This window comes from Oncorhynchus mykiss, chromosome 10 (assembly GCF_013265735.2).
Source record: "Oncorhynchus mykiss isolate Arlee chromosome 10, USDA_OmykA_1.1, whole genome shotgun sequence".
NCBI classification, from domain to species: Eukaryota; Metazoa; Chordata; class Actinopteri; order Salmoniformes; family Salmonidae; genus Oncorhynchus; species Oncorhynchus mykiss.
The window spans coordinates 63346120-63358809 of NC_048574.1; the positions used below are offsets into that span (position 1 = coordinate 63346120).

The window sequence follows — 12690 nt, forward strand, 5'->3', positions numbered from 1 at the left end:
GCTTGCTCATGAAAGTTTTTTAGCAAGCGTCTATGAGAAATCAGGACAGGTCATTTCACTGAGCAGCCATTACAAACACAGGCTGTAAAACAGTGATCACTAAGGTCATTACAGAAAACACCAGACTGATACCTATAAGGATTATTTGTGAGGATAACATCAAGGAGAGTAGCCTTTTCTGGGTGTTTGGAGTCATTCCTTGTGGGATTGGCAATAATCTGAGAAAGATTTAGGGAGTCCCATTGCTTTTGGACTTCAAATGCTTCCATGATTATGGATAATTATGAATGAATTGTGGAATATCATGAGGGAGAAAGCTACAGAGACACAAAGAGATGTTGCTGTAGACCACCGAGTGCTAACAGTAAGTATCTAGATCATGTGTGAAATGCTCAATGCTGTATATAATATTAACAGAGAGGTATGTTTTCTGAGTGACCTAAATATTGACTGGTTTTCATCAAGCTGTCCACTCACAAAAAATCTTCAAACTGTAACCAGTGCTTGCAATCTGGTTCAGGTAATCATTCAACCTACATACAAACAGCACAGGAAATAAATCATCCACATGTATTGATCACATTTTTACTAATGCTGCAGAAATCTGCTCTGAATAACTATCCAACCTATCAGATTTTGTGATCATAATATAGTGGCTATATCTAGAGAAACCAATGTTCCAAAGTTAAAATTGTGTATGAGAGATCATACAAGAGGTTGTGTAGGGAGTCCTATTTGCTGGTCTGTTGTCTGTAATGAGGAGAAACCAGATGCCTCACTTGACACATTTATGAAATTGCTTTTTCCAGTTACCAATAAGCACACGCCCATTATTAAGAAACTGACTGTAAAAAATGTCTAATTCCCTGTGGATTGATGAGGAATTAGCTCACCAGAAGCTAACCAGTTTACTGGCTAACGTTAGTATTCAGCTAACCACGGTTTGTGGTCATCAGCTATCCTTTAGCTGGAAAAGCTATCTCCAGTTTTGTACAACGCGACTCAGACCAGAACATACCGGACCTATTTTTCTCTCCATATCCCCGGATTTCAACCGCAAGCTCTGGGCATTTACACCTGGATCTCGCAGCTAACTAGCTGCTATCCGTGTGATTTTTGGCTTACGTTGATCCCGGAGCAAATACCAATTATTCCGGAGCTAGCCAGCTGAAGAGTTCCATCAGCCACTCCTGGGCTACAATCACCTATCCGGACCCGCTTTACTGCCGATGCGGAGCCCCACCGGGCCTTCACGACTGGACTACCGACGTTATCTGCCCGAGGGAGTTATCCAACTGGCCCCTCCGTCGCAACGTTACCTGAACGCCCATCTGCGGCCCGCTAATCGTTAGCTGTCTTATCGGCTGCTATCTGAATAGGTCTATCGGACAATTATTCTTGGGTCACTATAACTATATCTATTTTGCCAATTGGATTGATCCCCTCTACCACACGGAACCCCACTAATCTACCTACGGAAACGCACGAGGTGGCTAAAAACAGACCTCCATCCTATGCTAGCTTGCTACCGATGGCCCAGGTAACTGTATGAATCGCCTTGACCCCAAGCAACCTCACCACTCACTGGACCCTTATGATCACTCGACTAAGCATGCCTCTCCTTAATGTCAATAGGCCTTGTCCAATGCTGTTCTGGTTAGTGTTTATTGGCTTATTTCACTGTAGAGCCTCTAGCCCTGCTCATTACACCTTATCCAACCTTTCAGTTCCACCACCCACACATGCGATGACATCACCTGGTTTCAATTATGTTTCTAGAGACAATATCTCTCTCATCATCACTCAATACCTAGGTTTACCTCCACTGTATTCACATCCTACCATACCTTTGTCTGTACATTATACCTTGAAGCTATTTTATCGCCCCCAGAAACTTCCTTTTACTCTCTGTTCCGGACGTTCTAGACGACCAATTCTCATAACTTTTAGCCATACCCTTATCTTACTCCTCCTCTGTTTCTCTGGTGATGTAGAGGTGAATCCAGGCCCTCCAGTGACTAGCTACACTCCTATTCCCCAAGCGCTCTCTTTTGATGACTTCTGTAACTGTAATAGCCTTGGTTTCATACATGTTAACATTAGAAGCCTCCTCCCTAAGTTCGTTTTATTCACTGCTTTAGCACACTCTGCCAACCCGGATGTTCTAGCCGTGTCTGAATCCTGGCTTAGGAAGACCACCAAAAATTCTGAAATCTTCATCCCTAACTACAACATTTTCAGACAAGATAGAACGGCCAAAGGGGGCGGTGTTGCAATCTACTGCAAAGATAGCCTGCAGAGTTCTGTCCTACTATCCAGGTCTGTACCCAAACAATTTTAACTTCTACTTTCAAAAATCCACCTCTCTAAAAACAAGTCTCTCACCGTTGCCACCTGCTATAGACCACCAGATACAATGCTATGTTAAAGTAAACAAATTGACACCTGACTTTCAGCACGCTTATAGGGAAGGGCTCTCAACATGTAAGGCGCTAATACAAATTACTGATGATTGGCTGAAAGAAATTGAAAAAAGATTGTGAAAAAGATTGTGGGAGCTTTTTTTTGTTAGAATTCAGTGCTGCCTTTGACTTTATCGATCATAGTGTGCTGGTGAAAAAATGTGTTATGGCTTTACAACCTATGCAATATCGTGGATCGAGAGTTACCTATCTAACAGAACACAGACAATGGAAGCCTCTCTAAACTTAAACCAGGTAGAGCTTGGCACTCCTCATGGTAGCTGTCTTGGCCCCATACTTTTTTATATTTTTACAAATGACCTACGACTAGCATTGAGTAAAGCCTGTGTTTATGTATGCTAATGATTCAACATTACTATACGGCACCTACCACAGCAAGTGAAATCCCTACTACACTTAACAAAGAGCTGCAGTCAGTTTTAGAATGGATGGCAAGCAATAAGCTAGTCCTAAATACACAATGGACAGTTTATTAGGTACTCGACTCCATTCACAAAAATGGTTTGCTTCTACAGACAGTGAGTAACGTGGCCGTGGTTTGCTATATAAAGCAGGCAGACAGGCATTGAGGCATTCACTAAAACGACTTTGAGCGTGGCATTATCATCAGTGCCAGGCGTGCCGCTTCCAGTATCTCAGAAATGGCCGGCCTCTTGGGCTTATAATACATGGCAGTGTCTAGGGTTTTCCGAGAATAGTGCGACAAACAAAAAACATCCATTCAGTGGCAGTCCTGTGGGCGAAAACAGCTCATTGATGAGAGAGGTCGAAGGACAGGTGGGTCACAAACAGGCAAATACCGGCGCAGTACAACAGTGATGTGCAGAACAGCATCTCAGAACGGACTACTCGTCGGTCCTTGTCACGGATGGGCTATTGCAGCAGAATCCCGGTTTCCTGTTGCGTCATGCTGATGGCAGAGTCAGGATTTGGCGTAAACAGCGTGAGTCCATGGCCCCATCCTGCCTGGTGTCTACAGTACAGGCTGGTGGCAGTGGTGTTATGGTGTGGGGAATGTTTTCTTGGTACACGTTAGATCCCTTGACATCAATTGAGCAACGTTTGAACGCCACACCTTAGAATTCAATTCATGCCAGAAGAGCAATAAAATCAGATTTGAAAAAAGACGACAAAACACCTCACGACACAACGTGGACTGTGAAGAGACCCACGCATACACACCCACTAACACAAGCACTCTACAAACACACATTGTAATGTTGTGGTATTGTGGATTTTATATTGTACATTTTTAATATAATGTAATAATGTTTTGTATGATGTATTGTTTTGTTTATGATGTAGGCTGTTGTTGTGTTTTGTTGTGATGTAACTGTTTTAACCCTGTTTGGACCCCAGGAAGAGTCATGGGGATTATAACAAATACCCCAGAGACATGGTAACTTCTCACTGTTAACAATAACAGCACTTGCATTATGATTTTGTTGGGGGGTGTATGATATTTCTGTCTCTGTAACTTTCTCACTCATCATTATTCACAATTCATTCATGATTATCCATCATCATGGTAGTATCGACATTAATGTAGAACTGTTTAGAACATAGGAGAAATTGGCACAGGGGATATGTCACCCACAATATTCTGAATGTGTCGATTTGTCCTCTTCAATAATTTATTTTGGACGCACTGTGCCCCTCCCCCACTAATTTCAGTGTGGTGCTCAGCAGCCTCAGCCAGCACTTGCATCGCACTCAGATCAACCTCATTCCATTTCAGATTCACATGTACACTACATGACCAAAAGTATGTGGACACATGTTCGTGGAACATTTTATTCCAAAATCATGGGCATTAATATGGAGTTGGTCCCCCCTTTGCTGCTATAACAGCCTCCACTCTTCTGGGAAGGCTTTCCACTAGATGTTGGAACATTGCTGCGGGAACTTACTTCCTTCCATTCAGCCATAAGAGCATTAGTGAGGTCGGGCACTGATGTTGGGCGATTAGGCCTGGCTCGCAGTCAGCGTTCCAATTCATCCCAAAGGTGTTCGATGGGGTTGAGGTCAGGGTACTGTGCAGGCCAGCCAAGTTCTTCCACACCGATCTTGACAAACGCTTTCTGTACCTCGCTTTGAGCACGGAGGCATTGTCATGATGAAACAGGAACGGGTCTTCCCCAAACTGTTGCCACAATGTTGGAGGCACAGAATCTTCTAGAATGGGCTCCTGAGTGGCACAGTGGTCTAAGGCACTGCATATCAGTGCAAGAGGCGTCACTACAGTCCCTGTTTCGAATCCAGGCTGTGTCACATCCGGTCGTGATTGGGAGTCCCATAGGGCAGTGCACAATTGGTCCAGCATCGTCCGGGTTTGGCCGGGGTAGGCCATCATTGTAAATAGGAATTTGTTCTTAACTGAATTGCCTAGTTAAATAAAGGTTAGATAAAAATACAATTAGAATATCATTGTTTTCTGGGCCTAGCCAGAACCATGAAAAACAGCCCCAGACCATTATTCCTCCTCCACCAAACTTTACAATTCCACTGTTCCAAAGTCCAAAGGCAGCGTGCTTTACACCACTCCAGCCTACGCCTGGCATTGCACATGGTGATCTTAGGCTTGAATGCAGCTGCTCGGCCATGGAAACACATTTCATGAAGCTCCCAAAGAACAGTTATTGTGCTGACGTTGCTTCCAGAGGCCGTTTGGAACTCTGTAGTGAGTGTTGCAACAAGGACAGGCAATTTTTACGCACTTCAGCACTCGGCGGTCCCGTTCTGTGAGCCTGTGTGGCCTACCATTTTGCATCTGAGCTGTTCTTGCTCCTAGATGTTTCCACTTCACAATAACAGCACTTACAGTTGACCGGGGCAGCTCTAGCAGGGCAGAAATTTGACGAACTGACTTGTTGGAAAGGTGGTATCCTGTGACGGTGCCACATTGAAAGTCATTGAGCTCTTCAGTAAGGCCATCCTACTGCCAATGTTTGTCTATAGAGATTGCATGGCTGTGTGCTCAATTCTATACACCTGTTAGCAACGGGTGTGGCTGAAATAGCCGAATCCACTAATTTGAAGGGGTTTCAAATACTGTTGTGTATGCAGTGCCTATGGAAAGTATTTAGACCCCTATACTTTTTCCACATTTTGTTAAAGTTACAGCCTTATTCTAAAATTGATTACATTTTTTTAAAATCCTCATCAATCTACACACAATACCCATAATATTTTTTTCACATTTATTTAAAAAACAACAACTGATACCTTATTTACATAAGTATTCAGACCCTTTGCTATGAGACTCGAAATTGAGATCAGGTGCATCCTGTTTCCATTGATCATCCTTGAGATGTTTCTACAACTTGATTGGAGTCCACCTGTGGTATATTCAATTGATTGGACATGATTTCGGAAGGCACAGACCTGTCTATATAGTATATATAAGGTCCCACAGTTGACAGTGCATGTCAGAGCAACAACCAAGCCATGAGGTCAAAGGAATTGTCCTTAGAGCTCTGAGACAGGTTTGTGTCGAGGCACAGATCTAGGGAAGGGTACCATAACATTTCTGCAGCATTGAAAGTCCCCAAGACCTCCATCATTCTTAAATGGAAGAAGTATGGAATCACCAAGACTCTTCCTAGAGCTGGCCATCTCGGCCAAACTGAGCAATCCGGGAGGTGACCAAGAACCCGATGGTCACTCTGATAGAACTCCAGCGTTCCTCTGTGGAGACGGGAGAACCTTCCAGAAGGACAACCATCTCTGCAGCTCTCCACCAATCAGGCCCTTATGGTAGAGTGACCAGATGGAAGAGACTCCTCAGTAAATGACACATGACAGCCAGCTTGGACTTTGCCAAAAGGCACCAAAAGACTCTCAGATCATGAGAAACAAGATTCTCTGGTCTGATGAATCCAAGATTGAACTCTTTGACCTGAATGCCAAGCATCATGACTGGATGAAACCTGTCACCATCCCTACGGTGAAGCACGGTGGAGGCAGCATCATGCTGTGGGGATGTTTTTCAGCAGCAGGGACTAGGAGACCAATCGGGACTGAGGGAAAGGTGAACAGAGCAAAGTACAGAGATCCTTGATGATAACCTGCTCCAGAGCCCTCAGGACCTCAGACTGGGGCGAAGGTTCACCTTCCAACCAGACAACGACCCTAAGCACACAGCCAAGACAACGCAGGAGTGGCTTCTGGACAAGTGTCTGAATGTCCTTGAGTGGACCAGCCAGAGCCCGGACTTGAAAGCAATCTAATATCTCTGGAGAGACCTGAAAATAGCTCTGCAGCGACGCACTCCATCCACCTGACAGAGCTTGAGAGGATCTGCAAAGAAGAATGGGAAAAACTCCCCAACTACAGGTATGCCAAGCTTGTAGCGTCATACCCGAGAAGACTCGAGGCTGTAGTCGCTGCCAAAGGTGCTTTAACAATGTATTGAGTAAAAGGTCTGAATAGTGACGTAAATGTGATGAATTTATTTTTATTTTTATTTAATTCGCAAACATTTCTAAAAACCTTTTTTGGTTTTGTCATTATGGGGTATTGTGTGTAGATTGATGATAGGGGGGGGGGGGGGGGGGGGGGATGTTTTATCCAAGGCTGTGACGTAACAAAATGTGGAAAAAGTCAAGGGGTCTGAATACGTTCCGAATACACTATTTGCAGCTTTTGCTTTGGGAACGCCTACTCTGAAGTGCGCGTGTGCAATGACTCAAAACACCCTTGCACTCTTTTTTTTCCAACTTTGGCAAAGGGTAAAGTCTGCCAAACTTAGTCCACTCTCTTCCTAACATATTATAGTTGGAAAGCAGAAAACTGTATTGAGATCAAATGTTTAATTGATGAGAAAATTAACAGAATGTCGGACAAAATCCATCTTGCTCCTTTTTCTCCTACTGCTGGCCACTGGGCTTGCTCTCGTCACCATATTTAGTAGTGAGTGGCTACAGCAAACAGATGCTTCACATTTATACATCCGGTGAAATATCTGGCTCATTGTTCGATCTGTGACAATATGTTCGAAGGAAGCCAAAGAAGTCAAGGAAACTAAGGCAAATTTTAGTCTAAATGATAAACAAGCAAATTAAAAGACAACACAATGTCTCATCAACAGATTTGATGACCTATTTTTAGTACATAAAGGAACAGGTGCCACCTGATTATGCCAAATAAATTTGGGGGTAAGGGGTGTTATAAAGGTGTTATTTAAAAGAGGGACATTGTTTTTGTTATGAATAGAACAAAATAAAAACCACATTTAAAGGGTGAATATAGTGTCAGACTTAAATGACAGAGTTATGGCTATGCCAGCACACCAAACAACAAGTCTGTATCATGTGAGAAAGACAGCATGCCCAGATGCTCAACTGAGGGACTTAGAAATCAACAACAAAAAAACTCTCTAAGACACTTCACATGATGACTATAATATGTCAGCTAAAGGATAGTTCCCAGATATCCCCTGTGTACATCTCAAGCTACACTGCTACGATTTCTCCCCATTGTGGACACTCCTATGTCTGATAGGGATACTCGTTGTGACCCAATGACACCAGAAGAGGTAGAAGCAGGTAGAACCACCCTCAGGTGGTTAGTCTTTGAGCTCCCTCCTTGACCTCTAGCCATTGTTTGGGTGTTGTTGGGATTATGTGATGTGTTACAGGCTAGGTACTTCTCGTGGTGAACGCCCATCCTGACCCTGTCTGTATTGATGGGGTAACCCTGAGGTAATTGAGGAAGGCTAAGGCCCAGGCTTTCTATGAACCCATTCACCAGGCATTAGACAAGATCCTGAAGGAGAAGACAGACTTGCTGATAGACTACCATCAGGGGGGTCTCCCACCACTCTCTGTGAAGGCTGAAGCCCAGGGTGTCTTGCTCTGTTCATCATGGATACTGTGGTGTTGGTATCATAGGAACAGGAGGGTCTATCTCTATCAGCCCCAGGCCCTGCTTCATCCCTGCACTGAGACTGTGAAGAGAAGGGTCTGGGCTGGAGACTGGATCCTTGACTGGAGCCTCTGTCTCTCCGATGACCACCAGGACTGAGGTTGTTCAGTCCACCTGTCCATCGGTTGTGTTCCATGTGGTGGAGTCTCTGTCCTTTGCGTTTGTGTCCTGGTTCTGACTCGGGAAGGAAGAACGACGGCTCCTGACCCAGGATACTGATCCTGGGCAATGGTTTGTGACCAGCCGCCTCAGAGATCCACTCTCTCCCACCAGTAACACTGGATATCAGCAGGTCTTCATGGACTGCAAACAAAGATTGTACAGAAAAGCGTAAAGGTTTATATTAGACACTCTTCTCTGTACACACAGAAACATGACGTGATGTTATAAAATGTTAAACACAGTCAAGCCCATCTCTAACACAGTGATTCAAGTACCTAACAATATGGAGCCATTAGAGTTTATTATTTAACTAAAATGTGCATATGTGTTGAAACTCAATCTCTGCAATGATACAAAAAGAACCAAGTCAGTCAGCACTGTATTTCATTTCAGCAGAATGGTCAAACACTACTTTTATTGCACAAAATGATACATGTGAAAAGTAGAATGTTTTTTTCTCACTATGGTAACACTTGAACTTTTCTGTACATCTTGTACCCTCGCTTTGATTAAGTACATTTTGGAATACTTTGGAAAATGTTCAACATTACATTACAACACTACTTTATATCAAGTACACTATGGCACTATTTACTCATTACAACACACTAGTATCAACCTAAACGGACATAGTTGTCACTCTTTATCAGTGAAGTATTTTTACAGACAGCATTACAACAACCATCACCATATCATCTACTCTGCCTCATCATACTCATTCTTTCCTCAGTTCACCTCATCCAGTTCCCCACTACATCCTAAACCAACAGAATTAAGTACAAACTAACTAGTACTACAATACATATTACTATACATGGGCCAGGTGCATTTTCTGCTGGTGTATCCTGAGGTAGTTCCTCTGAGAACCTCTTCCCGCAGGGCTTACAGGCAATCAGCCTCTCTCCCATTTGGACCTTCAGCTGGTGCTGGTGGGAGTACCTCTTCTCACACTTGTGGCAGCAGTATGATATCTCACCTGTGTTACCTTCTGGTGCCTCTTCAGGTTGAATGAGTGGGAGAAACTGGTCCGGCACAGATGGCAGCCGAACGATTTCTCCCCCATGTGCATCCTCTGGTGGAGCTCCACCTGTTTGGGGAAACTGAAGACTTTCCCACAGAATGAACACGGGAAGCGCTTCTCTTTTCCACTGAGAGCGTTACTACTACTGTCATTTGTCAATGGGCTGGTGCTGCCATTTAGTGTTGAGACACCAGCATTGTCTGAGGTCTGGTTTAACAGAAGGAGAGTGTGAGGAGAACGAAGGCCAGGGACTGTCTGTGTTGTTGCAGGGTCCATATTCCAGTTGATAGATCCTATAGAAGGCAGGCTGAAGGCAACACCTGTTAGGGGGTTAACCTGAGGCACCATCAGTCTCTCTGAATCATAACTATAGGAGCAGGACGGAGCATCGCTAGCCGAGTCTGTGTCTGTTCTCTCTAGCCGCATACGGACACCTCCCCATCCCCGCAGAGCAAATCCACACCTCGCCCTGGTCTCATCCAGTCTGTTGTCATGGAGACTAAGTGTGGATGTTGTTTTGTGTTCCACTGTCTGTTTCTGGCTGTGGTTAACAGTGTTGTTCCCCAGCCCAGAGTTGAGGACGCTGTCCCATCCACTATGTTGCCTCTGGTCCTGCCCTGATCAATTATGTTTCCCCTGGGCTCTTGGTTGCACCGGTCTGGGAATCCAAGATGGCCACAGTCTCCTCTGTTAGCCTCCCACTGAAAACCTGCAGCAAGAGGTTACAAAATAGACTAAAAACATGTCAGAGAACTCTACATATGGAGTTTTTTTCCCATCAAGTTCGTACATTATAATGTGTGTTTTTGTATTTGAACATAAGTTGTATTGATTTCATTTTAAGAAGTAAGAAGACAAATAATTACCAGGAGTATTTTTATTTATTTAATCTTTATTTAACTAGGCAAGTCAGTTAAGAATATATTCTTATTTACAATGACGGCTTAGGAACAGTGCCTTGTTCAGGGGCAGAACGGCTACCGGCCCAACGCTCTAACCACTAGGCTATCTGCTGCCCACGTATCACTATTCCCACTGAAAATCTATTACTGTATGTAGGCTTTATGTATTTCTCCCTTACCCTGCTCCCCATCTTTAGTCCACTCAGCAGATCAATGCTATCTGGTCCATCTTCTATTGTCTCCTCTTTGACCAGCAGCAGATCAGGCTTTCCATCCTCCATGTCTACTGACTGTAAGAGATATAGAGTGAGAGGGTGTTGGATAAAGAAATCTGATATGAGCACCCTGCTATGGAGTATCATCTGATTGGGCAATGAGGGATTTCTATGAGTACTATGCAAACAAGTCAATTTATTTGATACTATGCAAACGTGTTAGTTGATTTGATTACTTGACACTCTTTAATGGTTTGATCATTCAAAAGGCATGGTCCCACACTTAAGACACAATTAATCAAGACCTTGGCCCTTATCTACAAAGAGTCTCAGAGTAGGAGTGCTGATCTAGGATCTTTCCGTATAATCTTATTCATTATGATCTACATTTACAGTGCAACATCCATGTATGTGTGTCTGTGTCTCTTCATAGTCGCGCTGTTCCATAAGGTGTATTTTTATCTGCTTTCTAAATCTGATTCTACTGCTTGCATCATTTACCTGATGTGGAATAGAGATCCATGTAGCCATGGCTCTATGTAGTACTGTGCCTCCCATAGTCTGTTCTGGACCTGGGGCCTGTGAAGAGACCTCTGGTGGCATGTCTGGGTGTCCGAGCTGTGTGCTAGTAGTTTAAACAGACACCTTGGTGCATTCAGCATGTCAACACTTCTGTCAACACTTCAACACTGAAGTCAATCTCTCCTCCACTTTGAGCCTGTGATTTACATGCACATTATTCATTTTAGCTCTCTGTGTACATTTAAGGGCCAGCCGTGTTGCCCTGTTCTGAGCCAATTCTAATTTCCCGAGGTCTCCCTTTGTGGCACCTGACCACACGACTGAGGTTAAAGTGAAGACTGTCAGATTTTATTTAAGGTTATCCATAGCGTGAACCGTTTAGAAATGAAAGCACCTTTTGTACATAGTCCCCTCATTTTAGGGGGCCAAAAGTATTGGGACAAGTTCACTTATATGCTCACCTCCCCTGTTATTGTAATGGTAAGAGGTTAGCATGTCTTGGGGGGTATGATATTTCTACATCTGTAACTTTCTTACTCATTATTCACAATTCATTCAGGACTAAGGGTGCGCTCTGGCTATCTACTCCGATTTCCGGGCACTCTCCTCTGAGTGTGCCAGAGCGCTGAATAACTGATGAATTTACAAAAGCTCAACACCCCTTGAATATGGCCGGTGTCAGTAAACTTCAGCGAAAAGGCGTAATTCAATTGTTGCCAGCAGCACAGTTAGAGTTACCAATGCTCTGGATAACATGAAAACAGCCTAACTAGCTATGCTAGGGCGAGTAAAATGGTCAGAGTGAGGTGTTTTCTTATTTTCGGGCTCCGGAGTGGCGCAGCGGTTTAAGGCACTGCATCTCAGTGCTAGAGGCGTCACTACAGACCCAGCTCCCGGGCTTTATTACAACCGGCCGTGATTGGGAGTCCCATAGGGCGGCACACAATTGGCCCAGTGTAGTCTGGGTTAGGGGAAGGTTTGGCCGGTGTAGATCGTCATTGTAAAATAAGAATTTGTTCTTAACCGATTTGCCTAGTTAAATGAAGGTTAGCTTGAGTGCTTGACTGCGGTTGTGAGGTCAGAACGCTTGTATCAACCCTACTCCTCCGCCAGAGCGTCCAGTATGCGCTCTGAACGCTCCGCGAGCGAAACGTTCTTGAATTTACAAACGGACAAATCCGACAACGCTCTGAATTTATGAACGCTCAGAGCATACTCCAGATTGAATTTACAAACACACCGTAAGAAAGTTAGACGCACAAATAGCCGTGTGTTTGTGTGCGACGTTTAAGAGGTAGCGCATCATTTCAAGCTGTTGGCAACGTCCCTTTTCAACACACTAACACAATACATGTAAATCTACATTTAAAAAGGGGTGGGGCTCATTTGAGATTTGAAGCCTTGCCACAATCGGCGTCTGTTACGCAGACTAGGCAATTTACACAGAGAGCAATTTGACC

General features: G+C 44.0%; 2 protein-coding genes across 7 annotated transcripts in view; one reads left to right on the forward strand and one right to left on the reverse strand.

The window, feature by feature from the left end:
* The window catches only part of LOC110534616 (oocyte zinc finger protein XlCOF7.1-like), a 1104347-nt gene that overhangs the window by 947432 nt on the left and 144225 nt on the right, over positions 1 to 12690 (forward strand). The gene's annotated exons all lie outside the window — the stretch shown is intronic.
* The window catches only part of LOC110534627 (zinc finger and SCAN domain-containing protein 22-like), a 231841-nt gene that overhangs the window by 13043 nt on the left and 206108 nt on the right, over positions 1 to 12690 (reverse strand). The gene's annotated exons all lie outside the window — the stretch shown is intronic.